The 20938-nt window shown below is 41.6% G+C and overlaps 1 pseudogene; it reads right to left on the bottom strand.

The window, feature by feature from the left end:
• Positions 1-18929: 18929 nt before the first annotated feature.
• Positions 18930-19871, bottom strand: LOC149243499 (CDPK-related kinase 3 pseudogene; annotated as a pseudogene).
• Positions 19872-20938: the final 1067 nt, after the last annotated feature.

Genomic DNA, 20938 nt, shown 5'->3' with positions numbered 1-20938 from the left:
CACTTAGAATCTAAATGCTTTAAGAAGATGGAAGCCTTGGAAGCCGCAATGAAGAAACATAACATCCATGTGGAGCATTCTTTAACTTCAACTTCAACTTCATCTTCAGGAATGGAACTTTCTGCATGTCGCTGTCAATCATCTCAGTCTGGTTATGCATTAAATGTATCTTCTTCTTCTCATTCTCATGAGTGGCTCATTGATTCTGGAGCCTCTTATCACATGGCCAAAAACCAAGCCATGTTTTCTTCTTTAAATGATTGTAACACCAAAAATATATATGTTGGTGATGATAGATCTCTTAATGTTGTAGGGACTGGAACTGTTCATCTAGACAATGGTCAGTTTAATGATGTATTATGTGTTCCAACCTTATCCTGCAACCTTCTATCTGTATATCAGATAACTCATTCAGGTGAAGGTAAAATTGTTGAATTTTCACCTTATGATGTTGTAATCAAGGATCTGAGAGATCCTAAACAGATTATAGCTACTGTTATGGCTGATGATTCCACAAAGTTGTATAAGTTTCACAACTTTGGGTCATCAAATCTTCCCTCAGTATTTGTTGCTCATAATGATGAAGTGAGCAAACTTTGGCATGAGCGATTTGGTCACTTAAACTATCGCTTCCTTCAGCATCTATGTAAAGAAAATATGGTGACAGGTCTTCCTATGGTATCTTGCAGAGATGGTGTTTGTTCCGGATGTGTACTCGGAAAACATCATCGGGACAGTTTTGAAAAACGTGCCTCTTGGCACGCCTCAGCCCCTTTACAGCTTGTGCACAGTGATTTATGTGGTCCACTTCCTGCTGCTTCATTCTCTGGCTACAAGTATTTCTTAACTTTCATTGATGATTTCTCCAGACACACTTGGGTATACTTCTTAAAACTCAAGAGCGAAGTATTTAACACAATTTTGGCCTTCAAAGCATTTGTTGAAAAACAATCTAGACATCAAATTCTTAAGCTAAGAACTGATAATGGTGGAGAATATGTTAAAAACACATTCATCAACTTTTGCACCAAAAATGGTATTCAAATGCAACATACTGTTCCATACACTCCACAACAAAATGGTGTAGCTGAAAGGAAAAATCGCACCTTAAAGGAAATGGCTAATTGTATGCTGCAATCTAAAGGACTCAGTCTTAGTTTTTGGGCCGAAGCAATTAATTGTGCAAATTATATAATCAATCGCACTCCTACTAAGGTTCTAAAGAATATCACTCCAGAAGAAGCTTGGAGTTCCATTAAACCAGATGTAAGTCACTTTCGTGTTTTTGGAAGTGAAGCATGGGCCCATATTCCAGATGAAAAGCATAAAGCTTTAGAACCTAAGAGTGAGAAATGTACTTTTGTTGGATACTCTGAAGATGTAAAAGGTTATAGAATTATTCCATTTAAGTCCAAAAATGTTATCATTAGAAGAGATGTAAAATTTGATGAAAATAAATCGGCCTGCGAGCCTAGTCCAGCGGATGTGCCACCTCTTCCTATCTCTTCTACTTTTGAAAAAATTTCTTCTTCAGATGATGAAAGTGAGGATGACAATCCTCCCCCACCTTCTTAGGATCCTCAACTTCCAAGATGGGTCCGTGCTACTCGGGATGCAGCAGGTGATCTTGCTGGTGATCCTACAGATCAACGACGTACACGTTCTCAGTTTGAAAGAACCTCTTCTTTACTGGCTCAAGCTCCAGTAAATCATGATCCTGACACTTTTGCAGAAGCTTTAGGCCATCCACATTGGGAAGCAGCTATGAATGAAGAATATCATTCATTGTTGACAAATGATACATGGGATCTTGTTCCTCTACCAAAGGGACACAAACTTGTTAGATGTAAATGGGTTTACAGAACCAAGTATGGACCAGATGGGAAAGTTGATAAACATAAAGCTTGTCTTGTTGCTAAGGGATTTTCACAGGTTGAAGGCATTGACTACACTGAAACCTTCTCCCCTGTTGCCAAAATGAACTCTATCTGCCTTGTTCTTTCCCTTGCTACCTCTTTAAAATGGGAAGTCCATCAGATGGATGTTAAATCTGCCTTCTTGCATGGGGACTTGCATGAAGAAATCTATATGGAACAACCCATTGGCTTCATCCAAACAGACTCTAGCCTTGTATGTCGACTTAAGAATTCTCTTTATGGTCTCAAGCAAGCTCCTCGGGCTTGGTATGCCAAAATGGATAGCTTTCTTTTAGAATCTGGCTTTTCTAGGTGTTATTCTGACAATACTGTCTACACCAAGAAAGTGGGCAACTCTCTTATCATCCTTGTTCTTTATGTTGATGATCTTATTCTTACTGGTAGTGATCCCAACCTTATAAACCATGTGAAGTCCTGCCTTAGGACACTTACACTATTTTCTCGGTCTTCAAGTCTTGCAATCCAAGGAGGGTATTTCCCTTTCCCAGTCCAAGTATGCTTGTGATATTCTTCGTCATTTTCACATGGAAGACTGTAAGCCAGCCCCTTCTCCCTTTCAGTCTGGAGTCAAACTTTCAGTCTCTTGTACTTCTCCTGAAGTTGATGCTACCTTATACCGTCAACTTGTAGGAAAACTCTTGTATTTAACCCATACTCGTCCTGACCTTTCCTTTGTTGTTGGCCTTGTTGCTCATTTTATGCAAAATCCCCGTGAAAGTCATTGGAAAGCAGCCAAAAGAATACTTCGTTATGTTCGAGGTACAGTACAGTTTGGGATTCATTACAGTGCCAAAGCAACTCCTCTATTAGTTGGTTTCACTGATTCTGATTGGGCTGGTGACCCTGATGATCGGAAGTCTACTGTCGGTTATGTCTTCACTCTTGGTTCAGGACCTATTACATGGGCTTGTAAGAAACAGGCTGCCATTTCTCTTTCGTCAGCAGAAGCAGAGTATCGTGGTGCCGTGGAAGCTAGTAAGGAAGCCTTGTGGCTTCGTCAGATCCTATCAGAGTTTGGCTTTGAGCAGCAGCATCCAACCACACTTTGGTGTGATAATCAAAGTGCCATTCAGCTATGCAAAGATCCAGTCCAGCATCAGCGCAGCAAACACATTGAACTACACATGCACTTCATCAGAAAGCTCATTCATGACCATGTTCTTAAAGTGCAATATTGTTCAACAGATGATCAGGTTGCAGACATCTTCACAAAGGCTCTCACAGAGTCGAAGTTCACTAAACTTCGATATATGCTTGGAGTTCAGGAAGTTGTCACTAAGGGGGGATAGGCTCTAGTGCCTCCTTCCTTCTCCTATTGTGTCATATTTGTAAATCCTTAAATCCTATCCCAAGTTGTTCTTAAGGGGGGATGTTAGGATATTTCGACACATAGGAAATAGTTAAGTTCAACTTGGTCTAGTATAGAGTTAGGTATAGAGTTAGGTAAAGTGTGTTTCTTTACCGTTGTACATTTTGTAACTTACAATCCGACGGTCACGATATGTAGTGATCCGACGGTTCACTCTCTCCTCGGTATTACCGACACTTGATCCGTGGCTTGACACCCGATTGGTCCATGAGTTCTATTTAAAGCGCATGGAGGGTCATTGTTCGGGTAATCCGTGCATGAGAGAAGCTTATGTAAATTTTCATTCTTTGATTAATAAATTGCCTGTAGTAGCCACGTTGGCGCAGGGCGTGGACTGTTTCCCTCTTTGAGGGTTTTAACCACGTCAAAAATACTGGTGTATTGATCTGTGATCTGGTTGTGAGCGGTGTCCTTTTGGTGTTCTTTCTGAGGAACTTACCCTGACATTCCTACATAGGCTCTAGTGCCTCCTTCCTTCTCCTATTGTGTCATATTTGTAAATCCTTCAATCCTATCCCAAGTTGTTCTTAAGGGGGGATGTTAGGATATTCCGACACATAGGAAATAGTTAAGTTCAACTTGGTCTAGTATAGAGTTAGGTATAGAGTTAGGTAAAGTGTGTTTCTTTACCGTTGTACATTTTGTAACTTACAATCCGACGGTCACGATATGTAGTGATCCGACGGTTCACTCTCTCCTCGGTATTACCGACACTTGATCCGTGGCTTGACACCCGATTGGTCCATGAGTTCTATTTAAAGCGCATGGAGGGTCATTGTTCGAGTAATCCGTGCATGAGAGAAGCTTATGTAAATTTTCATTCTTTGATTAATAAATTGCCTATAGTAGCCACGTTGGCGCAGGCCGTGGACTGTTTCCCTCTTTGAGGGTTTTAACCACGTCAAAAATACTGGTGTATTGATCTGTGATCTGGTTGTGAGTGGTGTCCTTTTGGTGTTCTTTCTGAGGAACTTACCTTGTACATTCCTACACTATCCCAGTCCGAAAAAGGGTCAAACTTATACTAGCTAGACAACACTTTAGGTACTTTATCAAGCATGATGTATACAAGTTCACTCGAATTTTTTTTCTAAATTAAGGAGCCTGAAAAGAGCTTAAATAAAACTCCCCTTGGACCAATGATTGGTATAAGGGATAGCAACTAGTTCTGGTAACGTTGGAACTAATCATGACAAAATCAGGACAAGAGGTTGGCTAATAGGACCACTCATCACAGCGGTTCCTCCAAGGAAGTGTAAACACAAAGTGAAAGTGAATAATAGGCCAAGAAGATAATGATGATGGAGGAAAGAAACCAAGGTCTGTCATGGAGAAGTAGGATGATAAAAGAGTGGCAATCACAAGGTATAAAAATGGTAGAATCCTCCTTGGGTAAGGCCAAAAATATAATGAAGAAGAGTAGATGTGGCTTAGATTCTAGGGCATGGAAGGTCAGAAGGAGGGATTCCAAGAAGAGAATAAAAAATTACTACAAGGACACCAAGTCAAAAGAGAGGTGCTAGCTAGGGTATCCATGTGCAGGGAATCTCTACCACCAAGAAATGACGTGCATAAAAGAAGTGGTGAAAGTTGCAACTTGAGGGGGTCGAACCTAAGGCATAAATATGGCACTAACGATCAAAATGCAATGGTGATAGTGATATATGACCTACCCCTATATGCCAAATTCAAGAGAAACACACATAAGGTCCAATGGATTTCACAATAGAAACACCACCCTATCCTGTAAAAACAATCCAAAAAGACTAGACACATGGTTAAATCACATAATGAAGGAAATAAAGATGGAGGAGGTAAAAACAAGACCATATATTTTTTGTTTTTTGTTTTTTCCTTTAATTTTATATTTTTTGGATTTTTGGCATAAATAAGGAATGAAAAATACTCACATCACACTCCAAACCAAAAAAGGGATAAAGGATCACACTACTATGTGCAATATGTACAAGTACAACACAGTCCAGTAGGTCACACTAAAGTGTGCCCACAATCGAGCACGAGCCAAGGGTTTCTATACGTGAACTCATGGAGGAGTGGAGATACCATATGTCTCACTAATGTGGGGCCATGCCAAAGGAAATCAAGTTGCCCAATACTAAAAGGTTGATCATGCTAGGGACATTCTAACATAGTCTTTCTCTCAAAATTAACCCTAGGACATGAGGGAGAATCAAGACATAAAGGAGGTACACGATGCTTGTTGACAACTAGTAAGGAGTTTGATGATTCATTGACAAGTTCAACATTAGAATCACAAGACTTTCCTTGGTTCATGGGTGGAAACTTCAAGGAACACTGGGAAGGTGCCCCCTGAGTCGATTCAAGATTTAAAATGCCAGGCTCTACTCAATCCTCATCGAGGAGACTAGAGGCATAAAGAGTCATAATCTCCCTAGGATTATCAGGGATAGATCCATGACATCTAAATTGACTAACTGGGGAGGCTCGTCATCAATTGAGTCATGTGGAACAAGTGGAGAGGCGGCTCGTGTGGGAAACAGAGCCTGATCATATTCCATATTGGGATGGAGTTTCTTAGCAGTGTTAGGAGGTACTAACGGAACTGCTGGTGGGCTCCAGTATTGCAGCAATGATGCTGCAACTCTTGGGACTCCCTTCTTTACTTTTATCAACTTAGTAGTTCATAACAAACTTGGAAGCGACGGTGCTATATGCACAAGTACTAGCTCTTGCCGCAGGCTGTCACTTAATCAGTTGGCACAAGTCCGCTAGGAGCTTAAGACAACTTCTATGAGCTCTTAGACAAAAATTTTAACTGTGATGGATGAAAGCTAACTCGAAGGTGGCTAATCTACTTGCAGAAAGAAGCTGAAAGCTGAAAAGAAATGCAAACCCTAGCAAACCCTAGTTTTACTAACTAACCCTACTGGTGCAAGAAAAGAGATGAAAGCTGCTGAAATGGATGCCATTGACTCTTGGAAAGGTAAAATGCATGTGACTAAGCTACTTCTGAAGTAAAATCTGAAAAAAAAAAATCTTTTTGTATTTTTGAGTAATCTTGCAGAATTATTATGCATGTGCTTTAACTGTTTTTGACTGTGCAGAGGTTGATTGGTGAAAGGAAATGGAGTAGGTGCTTGCAGGAGGCTGGGAAGGTGAGAAGAGGGCCTAAGGGGTCCCTATCATCCTTCCAGAGAGTTTCACAGTGATCAGATCTCGAAAAACTGCTCACGTGAACTTCTACAGGAAGTCTGCAGGGGTTCTACACGATGTTCTACAGGAACAACCGAAAGAGGATTTTAGAGGATTGATGGAGAAAAGATGGTAGGGAAGTGGGAATGAAGGATGGATAAGGCTATTGAGAGGTATGGGACTTGGTAAATGAAGCTCAGAAGTGATGAAGATAGTTGGATTTTCTCAAGGATGGAGAAAGCAATGTTGCACAAAAATATAGAAATTAGGGCAAATCGGGAATGTGTAGTGAATGGAGCGTAGGAATCTTGGATTAGGGGCTAGAACAGGTTGGATTATGGAGGAAGGGTAGGTAGGAATGTATTACAGATACTCTGCACGCTATTTTCCAAGACTGATTGAGCAAAGACTAGAAAAACCAAAGATCTATCTACTTTGACCTAATCTGGCCTAACAACCAGAAGCATGATGAACAGAAGTTTATAGATAGGAAATCATGCAAGATAGCTATGGAAACTAAGCAAGAACAGATCTAAAAATGCAAGTACAACTGGTATCAACTTTTCCAACTAGAAATCTAACACTGGCAATTGCATATAAAGGAAAAAACAGTGTTTTTGTGGCAGCCAGTATGCCTTGGTCTTAGCTCATGGTCCCGGGGAGGGAGAGGTGAGATAAAGGATTGCTTGATGGCCTTTTTGAAAATATTTTTTGTTACCAAACTATCAAATCATCCTGAAGCATGAAAAGTTATTTTAATCATCAAAAACAACCTAAGTAACAAAGCAAGATCTTAACCTAAATAACAAAAAATATTCTATGAATGCAAGGAAAGCACATAAAAGTACACAAAGGAGGTATTGACACTTGGATTGGGCCAACCCCAAGGGCTACAACCTCCTAAGAAGGCTCAGAGCTGGTGCAAAGTGAAATTTATCTCCATTACTCAAAAAATAATCATGTCACAAAATTGTTTACAACAAGAGCTCGAAAGTGAGCTGAAAGGCAGAGTTGAACTAAAGTGTGAAAAACAATTGTTCAATAGCTAAACTACTAAGGCTTGAATCCTTCCTACTTATGCACCATGAGGACTCCCAACAACCCTTCTTAACTTTAGGGGCTTAGCTGTTCAAAACTGTAGTTAATCAACCACTTCACAAAATCTACTCAGTTGCCCCTTGAAATCATCTTTGGTGGGCTGTTGAACTCTGTGCTGATGGTGGAAAAATCGAGGAAGGGGTCATTTAGTGTAGGAGACACCCTTCATACAAATACTCAGCCTGTTCCTTCGTATTTGGCTGTCAACTTTCTCATAAATGCTTGACCTTGGTCCAAACGATGTCCAAAAATATGCAATAAGCACGTATTAGACTTTTGTGGTCAAGTAACTATTCTCATTCATCAATTAACATAAATATATCGAAAAGCATTCATAAAACTATGAATAATTGTGGATTAATCAAGAATAATAGGCAAAATGAGCCCATAAAGTTACCCATTTTTGGGGCTCATCATCACCCCCCTTTTGAATGTGTTGCTCATCCTCTGAGCAACTAATCTAGCTCATCATCTTTGATTGCTTTGACTGCCTCTCTGACATCCCAGGCTTCTGAAGTGATGTCCTCTTCTTAGTCATGAAAACCTACTTTTCTCTCTACTTTCTCCCATTGTGTTCTTCTTCTTCTTTGACCCCTTCCGGTAGTCCCAAAAGCAATGGAGGACTGAAATTTAGGCCAATCCAGTTGGCCTTCAGGTTTTGCACTGGCTGTTTATAAAGTGGCACTCTTGCCAAAGCCTCCCTCATCCTTCTTGGGGAGTGGTACTCTCTTATTTTCAGACTGTGGGACAAGGTGTTCCATCTCCTTGTGCAAGCATGGATGCAGTTATCCCCCAACAGTCTTTCCATGTCCTCAATGTGAGAAATGGCCTGAGCTTGCCTTTCGATGTAGTCTGGAAGAGTCTGAGGGTTGTTGGCAAGGTGCTGATGGGAATATACTAAAGCTGGGGGATCTTATGGTTCTGCCCTGATCATGAGTGTCTCACTTAGCTCCCTATCCATAACTTTCTAAATTTCTGCTGTCCTCTTTTCCTCATGGCTTAACCAAGAAGCCATGGCCATGAGTTGTACATCTCCCAATGCAGTATTAGGGTCCCATAGATTCATGTTTGGAAGCACCAAGTTGTGTAAACAGAATTAGGCTACCTTGGCCTTATCTTCAGCTGAGCTGTTGTCACAAAAATACATGAACTGATTGTAATTCTGAAATGGAGTAGTGCCCCATTGGGCTACTGTGTTAATTTGAAACTGCCACCATTGGTATTTAAGGTATAATGCATAAGATTCAGCAGGTTTCCTACATTGTAAGGCTTCTATTTCCCAACTGGACATGTAGGCCAATTGGGCCTCTTTCTCTTGCAACTGCTGTTTCAAACCCTGTATTTCTTTTGCTGCCTGAGATCCCTATTCTTGCAGCAGTTTTGTTAAAATTTCCACATTAGCTTGTAGCTCTTCCTCTTTTTGCTGTGTCTCAGTTATGTCCTTGTCTGCTGAAGATCCTCCCTGCTACTGTTGCCCTCCCAAAATGGACAGCCTATCTTCCTTGTGGACTTCCTATAGTTGCAACTGTTTTTTTCAGCAGCTCATTCTCCTCTTGCAGCTTGGCTCTTTTGCAGCTCTCTACATGTCTTACCATGGCCAATTCTCCTCTTAATTCTTTTAACTTCTCCTCCATGTGGCTTATGTCCTCAATTCCTTTAGATTTGGCGATTTTCATCCATGTGCGTGTTCTGATCCTCTCTTTCTCTAATTCGAAAAATAACGGTACAACAAATTTTTGTGGGGTGATTTTCCCACCCTCTAACAGATTGTAATATGAGCCCAAGTTAGGTTGAGGGGTAGGTTCATGTATTCCTACTGTTTTGCTCTCCCCTTGTGATTGTTTAGCTACATTTTCCTCCAATTTCTCAGTGTCTTTCAACTTGACTAGAGTTTCTTATAGAGATGCTGCAGCTTCCTATAGAGTTGCCTTAGATTCCATTGACTTAATTTTCTCTCTCCATGTAGAGGTTTTTGGGCTTCCTCTTTTGTAAGTAATGGATATCTTGGAAGGATACTCTTCCTTCTATTTAGTGGGTGAGTCCTCAATGACAATCAGTCCCTTGGATAGTGGCTGAGGTTTACCTAATTTGATCCTTGTGCTTTTTCTGGCTTTGAAGTACATGGAGGTCCTTTTTCTTTTTCCTTTTTGCTTTGTAGGGGTGCTTAGCATAGAAAGCACAGCTGCTGCCTCCCTTGCCAATGACTCAAGGGATTTCTCTTCCTGCTGTTCTTTTTCTTGGCTTCCTGTAGAAATCTCTGTGTCCACTGTTTCTGTCTGTATTACTGATATCTCAGGGTGTGTCTTTCACTTTTCTCTCTAGGTGCCTTCTTTGGCTATGGCAGCCTTCATTTGGGCTCTCTTGGCCTTTTCCTTTCTACTCTGCATCCTCTTTTCCCTTGGTGTTTTTGCTATTGTTTCTTCCTCTGTTTTAAGCTCAGCAATATTGCCAATTTCTTTATGTTCTTCATGTGCTTCCTCTATTTTTCCCTTTGCTTGAACATCCTGTGCTCCCTCATCATTGTTCTTCTCAATTTCTTCAGTTTGCTCCCCTCTTCACTGCTGGATGGGGTGATGTTCTCAACCAAAGTTCTAATGTTATCCTCCCTGGACATATTTCTGAAGGTTTCCCAAGATATGGGGATAGTATAGGTGTGTAAAACATCCTCCACTAATAGTTTGATGAGCCCATGATGGGCCAACTGATCTGGGATCCCTTCATTTAGCTTTGTACCACTTTCAATTAAGGACTGAAGAAGGAAATATGGAATGCTCAGTTTCTTGGCTGGAGGCAAGTCCATCCCATGCCTTAACTCATTTAACAACCCGAAATGATATCCATAGATGATGCTAAACCTCCCTTCACATGTGATATACTTCATAATTTGATAACTAACTTCACTCCAGAGAGGAGGCAAGCTGGTTCTTCTAACCCCGTTTTTGTCTTCTACAGGATGCTCCTCATGCAAAAAAAATGTTTTCTTAGCAATTTGGCCCAATGACCTCTTCTCTTTGCTCCAAGGGAGCCCCAATGGTAGACTAGTGATCCTACTGATAAGCTCAAGGGTAAGTTCTAGGGTCAAACCCCTAAAACTAACTGTGGCATGTGTCTTTGAATGTGGTCTTAGGGACATTAAAAACTCTTCAGTTATTTCTTCATCATAACCCTGAATTTTTTCAAAGAAGGAGATCCAGTTTGCCTGAGTGAAAAGGTCCACCACCTCAGGGTGCTCATGCAACTTGCTGGAGTCTGAGGGTTCTTTCCTTATGAATCCTCCTGGCATGGTGTTGAGTGCTCTTTTTTCGTTTTAACCAGAAAGGAAAATGCTCAGGAAAACAAATAGTAAATTCACTGCAACAGAGGATAGCTGAATCCGGTTTCTTCTGAACCCAAGAAGGAATTTCTCATGTTTTTCTTACAATATCAAGTAGCAATAATTCTCCTGTTTTAAGACTACTGTCACCCAAAATTTGACTGTCTGTTTATGAAAAGAAAATTTTTCTTACAGGACAGAGTATAGGGGCACAGGTTCTTTTCTCAGCACATAGATAGATAGGCACAATCGTTCTTTCACACACTCACACAGGCTGGCCCATATTGCTGCATGTACCTTTCTTACAGGAGAATTTTGAAAAAGGATGGGGAGATTGCAAATGCAGAGAGAAAAAGAAACTGTGTAGACTCAGGGAAATTTGCAGGCAGACTCTCACTTTTTCAATGCACAGGCAGACTTCCACTTCCTTTTTCAATCTACTGCCATGTTCAATTTACCACCTTGCTCAAACAAATCATGCATAGAGGAGTTTTCTCGAGCCTACCTCGTTTGGAGCTTGAGATTCGACGAAAATTCTGGGCTTCCCTTCCGCAGAGCTGTTCTCTGCCTTTCTTGTAGAATCCTTCCTGTAGAAAGCTCCCGGTTCCTGTAGAATGAAACTGTGCTTTTGACAGAGCCCGATAGGTGGGAGATTTTCAAAAACAGGTAGAAAAACTAGTGAAGGATAATAGGTTAACTGTTCGAGAAGCGGTGGATGTGTACTCCAGTCGAGAGCGTTGTGAGTGCAGAGTGAACCGAGGGTGGTGCATGATTCAACTAAGCATATTTTAATTACGACATGATTCGTGGTGAGGGGATGAGGTGGTTGATGAGATCGTTGATCCGACATCACAGCCATAATGTTTCTGCATGTTTCTAACCGCCATCACCTACTCTCCCGTTATCTTCCGCCACTACTACCAGTCCCAAAGATTTCTTCCTGAATTGACACTCCACACGTGCTGGCTGCACATCTAATCGTTAGTTTTGAATTTAACGGAGCTCGTTGGGATTCCACGAGGATGTGTAACTGGCTGAGGGTGTCCAATTGACTGGCCACCAATTCCACTCAATCTGAACCATTCCCATAGTCATGTAGCGTTAAAATATAATTGATGCAATTGAAGAACGCGTTTAGGCACTTACTTGCGCGGTCACATTCGTGTTATGCAGATTTCGGGTTTTGGAACCCATTCCTTCGTTTCTTGTTGCTTCATGCATACTGGATGCTTGGCCTCGACTATTACTGATGTTCATACGTTTAGGTAGAGCTCCATGCATGCTTCTTCTGCCATACTTTGCTGTCCCTATCTCTGAAGTATGTCTTTCAGAGGGATCAACTGCTACAGGATTCCTGTAGGAAGTCCTGTAGTTGCTTCTCCTCCTGGAATGCAAGCTAGAATGAGCAGGACTATACTATTGACGAGGTTCTCAGCTGATGAGGAGTCTAGCTAGAGGGTATGGTGGGTGGAAAACTGCTGCTTGATTTGTTATTGTTTTTGCTGACAGTATGAAGAAAACAAGATTTATGTATGTGACAGTGTAGGAAAAAAAATGAGTGCAATGAAGGCATTCAGAGATGGAAAAAGGCGGCATATGGCGATAGGTGGAAACAAGGATGTTGACAGGCCACATAGGTAGATTCCCAACCTTCGGATTCTCTTCTGAGATCAATTTTGGCTCGTCTGTAGGTTCTACAGGATCTTCCTGTAGAAGACACAGAACTTCCTGTAGAAGGTGAAATCTTAGCCCGAATGAGATCAAATCTTAGGAAAGGGTAGTGGTCATGGAGGAATGGATTGTGAGGGATGCTTGCAGCCTAGTGCTAACCTCTATCTTTATCTTGTTTTATCCTCCTAATTTGCAATGTCCTTCCTGCAACTTGCAATGATTCAACAGAAAGATGGTTTATTTTTCTTTTTCTTTTTTCTTTTTTCCATTTTTTTTGTTTTTTTTAGTCTAAGATAGCTGAGGTGCCTCTGAGAGGTTTTCACCCTCATTGTCTACCCTGGGTGCCTCCAAGAGGTTTTCACCCAAGGATCTTTTTTTTTTTTTTCTTCAAGGTGTGGGTGGAGTGGAGACAGGGGCCCGCTCCACCACCAACACTGATTTATCCAGAGTTTCAATGAACTCCTGCTTAGAAAGGGGCTTCCTGTATATTTTCAATCGATGCCCATTGACGAGCATGGGGATGGCTTCTTCATCAATGGTCCTGATAAGGACTGAACCATTATCGTTGCATTTCTCCACTGTATATCATCCCAACCATCTTGGCCTCAGCTTCCCTTTGAAATCCTTGTATCTTGAATCATATAACAATGCCCAATCTCCTGACTGAAATTTATTTTCTTTAAGGTGCCAGTCATGCCATATCTTCCTTTGAAGTTGGACCACCTCTAAGTGGAGAAGGGCCTGCATTCTCTGTTCATCTATTCCATTCAGCTGAATTAATCTTTCCTGTTGTACATGGCTGAGATCTAGGTCCAGCTGAGCTACCAACCTCAATGTGTTATATTCAAATTCTATGGATAGCAAAGCCTTCTTCCCATAGACCAGCTCATAAGGTGTGAAACCTGTTGTAGTTTTCCAAGTAGTGTTGTAGGCCCAGGTGGCCTCAACCAAGCGATCTGCCCAATATTTTCTGCTGCTGCTCACCACTTTAGTCAAAATCTCTTCCAAAGCTCGGTTAGTGACTTCCACCTATCCATTTGCTTGCGGATGATAAGGGGTGGAAGTTCTGTGCTTAATCCGGTGATGAGCGAGCAGGTCTTCAATCAGGTTAGAGGTAAACTAACTTCCTTGATCTGTGACTAACTCTCTTGGGTAGCCAAACTTGTAGAAGATATTTTCCCTCAAAAACTTAGCCACTTTTTCTTCTGTTGCTACCTTGATTGCCTTTGTTTCTGCCCACTTTGTCAGGTAGTCCATGCACACAATGATGTAAGACTTTTGTTTTGAAGGAGGGTTGATAGGACCCACAAAGTTCATGCCCCACTTCTCAAATGGCTCGAAAGTCACTTGAGGTTGGAGGGGCATTTCATCCCTTGGAGTCGGTTTCCCCATCCTTTGACATCGGTCACATTAGCTGATGTATCTCCTGACATCTTGATGAAGAGTGGGCCAATAGTAGCCTGCCTGTAGAATTTTGAAAGCGGTTCTTTTTTCTTTAAAGTGGCCTCCACAGGGCCCATCCTGACAGATTAGGAGGATGTCAAAACTTCCTCCTCCCTAACACAACGCCTCAAAATCTAATTCAGGCCAAGTTTAAACAAGTTTCCCCAATCTAAGTGAATGGGGCGCTTTTCCTCACAATCTTGCTCTTCTCTTTTGAAGATAGGTGTGGTAGGAACTGTGCTGAAACCAAGTAATTTGCTATATTAGCAAACCATGGAGAGAGTACTAAAATAGCAAACAAGTGTCGATATGGCTTTTGATCTTCCACCATCCCTTCTTCACCTACAAACAAATCTAGTCTAAATTAGCAACAACATTTTCCTTACCTGGCTTATCAACAATGGTCAAATCAAATTGCTACAATAAAAGTAACCATCTAATGATATGAGAATTTACATTAGGTTTATTCATCAGCTATCTAATTGCAGCATGATCAGTGAGTACGAATGTTTGATAACTAGTGATGTAGTGTATGAACTTGTTTAGGGAATGGACTACAGCTAGGAGCTCTTTCTCGGTTACAGTATAGTTTAACTCCGCCTTCGATAGGTTCTTACTGAAAAAATATATGGCATACGGTAGCTTTTCTTCAACTTGTCCTAAGGCTTCTATTGTGGCTTTGTTCAAGGCATCTATGTGAATGTGGAAAGGTAGGGCCCAATTTGGACCTCCCAAGATTGTGGCAGTTAGCAGCTTATCTTTCAACACATCCAGAACCTCTTGACAGTCGTCAGTCCATATAAACTCAACATATTTCCCCAAAATACCAAACATTGGAGAGGCTAGCTTACTGAAATCTTTAATGAATCTTCTATAATATCCTGCTAAGCCTAGAAAACTTCAAACATCTCTTACCTTTTGAGGAGGTGGAACCCTTTGGATGATAGCAATCTTGTTGGGATCCACCTGTAATCCTTGCCGAGAAATTGTATGACCTAGCATGGTCCCTTCAGTCATCAAGAATTCACATTTCTCAGTACTGAGGGACAGGTTCATTTCACTACACTTGGTTAAAAATTTTCCCAGGTTAGTCAATGCTTCTTGGAAGTTGGACCCATAAGGAGTAAAGTCATCCATATAGATTTCCATCGAATCATGAACCAGCTCAGCAAATATGCTCAGTACTGCTCTCTGGAAAGTGGCAGGAGCGTTGCATAACCCAAAGGGAAGGACCCAGTAGGCAAAGGTACCCCATGGACAAGTGAAAGTGGTCTTATCTTGGTCTTCCGAGCTAATTTGGATCTGATTAAACCTGCTAAACCCATCTAGGAAGGAAAAGAACTTCTTCCTTGCTAGGCCGTCTAACACTTGATCTATGAAAGGCAAATGGAAATGGTCCTTCTTGGTAGCTTTGTTAATTTCTCAATAATCTACACAGATTCTCCACTTCATGTTCTTCTTGGGCACAAGCACCAAAGGAGAAACCCACTCGCTGTCAGAGATGGGGTAGATGAATCCTACATCCAACAACTTTTGCAGTTCTTCTTTGATAATGTCCTTGAGGGCTGGATTCATCCTCCTCTGAGGCTGCCTGACTAGTTTACAATCCTCTTTAATGTAAATGTGATGGGTACAGACTGAAGGATGGACTCCTTTCATCTCCTTATAGCTCCAAACAAAAGCATCCAAACGGTTGTTCAATAAGCTACACAGCTCTTTCTCTTGAGAGGGGGATAGGGATGAGATGACCTTCAAGGTTCTCTCAGGGCCGAATTCCACATTCTTAACTCGGGGAGAGGTCGGATCAGTCACATAGAGATCCACTAAAGCACTGGCTTGGGTGTCTCCTACCAACTCTTCTAATGGCAGCACACTGGGAGGTGGATTTTGAATCAGATTTTCAATAAGGTCATCCTCGGTTTGAGGACCTCCCCTGGTGGCTTCCAATGTGCACAACATTGCAGAGTATACTTCATCCTCATCTTCATCCTCCAACTAGAGAGGTAAGTCATGTCCTAGCAGAGGTTGGGTAGGAGGATATAGGACTAGTTGTTTGGACATAGGCCCATTCTTAATGGTCATGCTCCTAGCTTGACAACTGATGTAAGCATCTGCAGTAGCTAACCAAGGCCTTCCCAAAATGAGGGGGTATCCAGTGAGTTTTACCTTTGGCTGAAGGACCATGAAGTCCGCAGGGTACTCCCAAGAATCAATGGAGACCATGATATCTTCCACAATCCCTTTGGGGATCACGGTGGAGTGGTCTGCTATCTGCAATACTGTCAAGGTCTTTCTTAGGGAACTCCGAAGGTTGAGTTTGAGCATGGTGTCCCTGGTCATTACATTAATGGCAGCCCCTAGATCGATGAAGGTGTGGGGGATTATGGTGCCATTGATGTGGACATCGACTACAGGACTCCCAGGGTCCAAATATTTTGGACAAATTACTTGTCCCAACATCAGGTCGGATAGTTGTCCTATGACATTGATAGTTGGGGCATCTAACTTGCGCCTGCCTGGGTGCCTGAAACACTTTTCTTTGGTCAATTTGTTGTAGATTCGTATATATTTTATGGCCTGGAGAAGTGGTATTTTTACACACAACTATTTAAGCTCGCCCAGAAGTTTAGTCTCTTCTGGGTTTGGTTGCGTAGTTCCAGTTAGTCTCTCAGGAAAGGGTGGAATGACTTTGGGTTCGCTTTCCTGGTTCTCTTCCTCATCCTCCTTAGGAGGAGGTTGTCTATCTGGGAGGACCTTCCCAGATCGTAGGTTGATCTCCTGAATCTCCACAGCATAGGTAGGGCATGTCATCTCTCTAGTATATACCTGCTAGGCCTGTCTATTATTGGGGTTTGGATTCGGTTGAGTAGGCATCAGGGTTGTCTCAGAGGAACAGGAGATAATGGTTGTGGTTGAGCAGGTGGTGGAGGAAAAATGGCGGGAGGAGAGTTGTATTGGGGCTTCCACCCCTGTTGAGGTGCATTCCATTGAGGTTATGGCTGAACATGAGAATGAAATGAATGAGCAGCAGGTTGAGTATGGTATTAAGATTGATATGACCAAGGAGGGGGTGCGGACCAAGAAGGATGAGCAGGGGGACCCCAAGAAGGTATGTGAATGGATTGGTTGTGGTTGTACTAATTTTGGGATGTCCCTTGCATCCCCTGCTGGTAAAGTCTGGATCCATGTGGCCTCCTTTGGTTTAGGAAATAGAGTGGTTCAGTGGCTCCTTCAGCCCCTTGGTACATAGCTTTAAGTCCGGGTAAGGTTGGGCACTGGTTTGTAGGGTGGTCTTCCTCACAAATGAAACATACATCTACTGAGTGCAATGGACACTTGTTCCGAAGATGCTTCCTTGTACATCTAGGACAAAAGATGGCCAAAACCTTCTCAGCTTCCTATTTCTTTTGTTGGATTCGAAAATTATCCAGTTGCATGGAAATGGTCTGTCTCATATCACTCTTAAGGTCTTCCATATAATTTGTAAACTCATGTTTGGAGAAGGTGGCACTGGCTGAAAGTTGATTCCCCCTACCTCTTTTCTGGGCTGCCCTAAAATGGTTTCTAAACACAGTCTTTATGTCATCATAAGGTAGTTGGTAGATGTCTCCTCTAGCCAGCAAATGGAGGGTATCTAGAAGGTCTTCAGGTATTCCTTGGAGCATAACTAGCTTCAGATATTCGGGGTCAAGCGTGCACCTGGCCCTTTTATAACTGAGTTGGAACCTTTCTTCATAGTATTCTAAGGATTCATCACTTCCCATGGTCATCCGAAAGATTTCTCCCTTCGTTTCCTTTGATCTACAATAATCCCGGTATTTGTTGTTAAAGGCTTGATGCATCTGAGCCCAAGTTGTCATACTGTTTCCAGGTAATCCCATGAACCAGCGTAGTGCTGCATCCTTGCGGGTAGAGGGAAAGAGTTTCAACTTTTTCTCGTCTTCTAAATAGTCATAAGTTTGACAAAGGACAACAAACACAAACAAGAAGGTATCAGTGTTGTTAGCGCTCGAATCTACCTCAGGCTGAAAGAAGGCGAAACTCGAGGCAACATCAAACCAAGCTCAACCTCGTAGCTAGCCCTACGAGGACAGGAGAGGGCTCTCTCCAGTCAATCTCGATAAAATGAGCAATCGGGTGCGAGATGACTAAAAATGGGAACTGATTTTAGGGTAGTAAATGGATAGGAAAGGGGTAATTTGATAAATGACTGGGTTTTCTGGGAAGCGTGGGATCGAGAATAGCATGAGAAGGGAGATTAAATCTGAGACACAAATTATCTCAGGAGGCAAGACAGGAAATAAATTTAGCATTCAATTTTGAAATTATATGGAATGAAAAGAATGCTGAGAGGTTGACAAGGGCAATAGATGAATCCTTATCAAACAGAAGAGAACACAAAACATGAATACCTTCCCAAGGTAGAGCAGAAAACTGGATTCTGCCTTTCTCACTTAAAAGTATTCATTTAGAAATGATTAGGAAATGAAATGGAAACATAACAAGCTACATATGAAACAAAGGAAAAGACAAATGCTGAATTCACACCACAAGAATCTCAGGAGTAAGAGATGTATCTTTTCATTAAATCCCTATCAAAAAACTGTACAGTGAAGTTTTCCTTCACAGCTCTCCCACTGTTTGCCAGAACTCAGAACCCTTTTCAAAAATTTTCTATACAATAAATAGACTCACTCTATCAAAAAATGAATCGATTCAGAATATGGGATGATTTAATCATTACTAACTGAAGATGAAAAGCCATCCATCGCTAAAGGAGCAGCGTTACATTTTGCTCGGATCTGAAAAAGTGACATCTGTAGGTGTGAATCCCTTGAAATTGTAACTGAAGTCAGAAATAGACCATCGTTTCCTATTTTTCGGCTGCCGCAGGTATTCTTCATTTAATTGGGCTTTTGACCTTTCACCTTCTCTTTTGCCGTTTGAAACCAATTTTTGTAATTAGCGACAGATCCATCAAATTTAGTATATCTGGAACCTTGGATTCTTTCATGGCCTCTGTCGAATTTCTCATTAGAGCTGATTTAAAATTTTCTAGAGAAATCCTGGCATCATTATCAGGTTGCAGGAGCTTAAACTGAGCTCTGAGGTACACCAATTCGTCCTCTCTTAATGATTTCACCAGTGCCTGGAACCATTTGGTCACATCAACTCCTTATTCTTGAGAGCTGCACGTTTGAACGGTAAGCAACGGAGATAAGCTTTAACATGTTTGTACACGAAATATCTAATGGAATTACATGTTTCCCACAAAGCCATGGATGAGAAAGGGCCTGAGCTGCACTCATTCTTTTGCGTATATCTTTGTTAAGAAGCCTTTTCACAAAATCCTTAGCCTCAGGAGAGATAGAAGGCCATGGTGCATCATCAAAATTAGGTTCAGTGCTCAAAACTTCACGAAAAATTCCTGATTCAGAGTGTGCCCAGAAAGGTCGACTACCATATAGTAAGATGTACGTTATCACACCAATACTCCATACATCTGCTTCCATACTATATGATTGGTGAAGGACTTCTGGTGCTACATAATATGCACTACCTACAATATCGTTCAGTCTTTCATCTCTGGTTTTAAATCACGATGCAACACACCCTGAAGGTGACAAAAGGCAACTACGCTCAAAATCTGCACAACAATACCCTTGGCATCTTCCTCTGAGAACCTTCCACCACTGGACAATATTCTGTCCAATAGTTCCCCACCTTCGCAGAATTCCATGATAATGTAGACATTGTTGTCGTCCTCGCATACATCGTGAAATATGACCAAATTATGATGCCCTGACAATGCTTTCAAAATCTTAACTTCTCTCCACACATCTTCGATCGCAATAGCTGTCGTCATCTTTCAAATGAAATCCCCGATGAAAATCCTTGCCATAGTTTGATCCAACTTCCAAATATCCAAAATCCTAAACCTTCTGCTCCTCAACATTGATCATCCGTTGCACATTCATTGCATGGTGGTTCAGATATTTCTCATCCATCTCCATTCTCCGTTCAAACAGATTACAATATTTTTCATGACGTTTCATCCGCCCCTCCTCAGCCATCTTAAGGTTTGGCATGATCATTTTATTGTTCTCAGACAAGGTTGCCTTAATGCCAGCTGTTTTTTGATGATGATTTTCGCTTTTCCTTGGATATTGTTTATCTCTATCGGTAGAGGTATCACCAGGGCTCTGAAGTGGGGTCTCAGGCATTGTATTTTCATGCATTATCACATTCTTTGCAGGTGTAAGGTAATCTTCAAGTGTTTCCATGATCTGATGCGGATGTATCAATAATCATATCTCCCACATCATTTCCTTTCTGGCCAAAATGTTTATTCATTGCATCACATAGTTCCTTGGTATAATTAGTTGGTAGTCTCTCATCCATCTGTTTCAGACCCTTTTATACTCTCAAGCCCCTCATTAGTTAAGATATCTTTCTCAGATGCATCACTCTTCTTAATCACGCTAACAATATCTTTGTCCTTCAAAATACATGTAGGTTGAGAGGATTGGCAAGGTGAATCCCTCCATCGAAAGCAAAATGCCATGAGGGCAACTGCGATGAGGCTGGAATGTAAAAGAAATATCAACTGCAATGTCAGCTATAGTCTTCAAGTACGGCTTTACAATCATCCAGCATTGCTCCAATCCCTCTGATCTCTGCCTCCTGCTTATCATATTTTGATCTTCGAATATCAAACGGATCCTCCGAACTGCGGCGGCGTCATCCATTGCTGCTCTTTTGGTTCAGTAACGCCGAGTGTGAGATTAAACAAAACCCTTCATATAAATTCTCGTACAAACACTTCGCATCTCGGAATGAATTCTGGGCACATGAATGAATTCTGTAGCTTTGCGTCCCAACCGTCTATAGTTTCCAGGAATTTTTATTGCCACGGTTTCCTCAAACTTATGG

The sequence above is a fragment of the Pinus tabuliformis genome, chromosome 8 (assembly GCF_031772625.1).
Source record: "Pinus tabuliformis cultivar Carrire ecotype Pingquan chromosome 8, CPIR1, whole genome shotgun sequence".
In the NCBI taxonomy this organism is placed as follows: Eukaryota; Viridiplantae; Streptophyta; class Pinopsida; order Pinales; family Pinaceae; genus Pinus; species Pinus tabuliformis.
The sequence above is the reverse complement of the archived record's forward strand: the minus strand, read 5'-3'. Positions and strand labels throughout refer to the sequence as shown.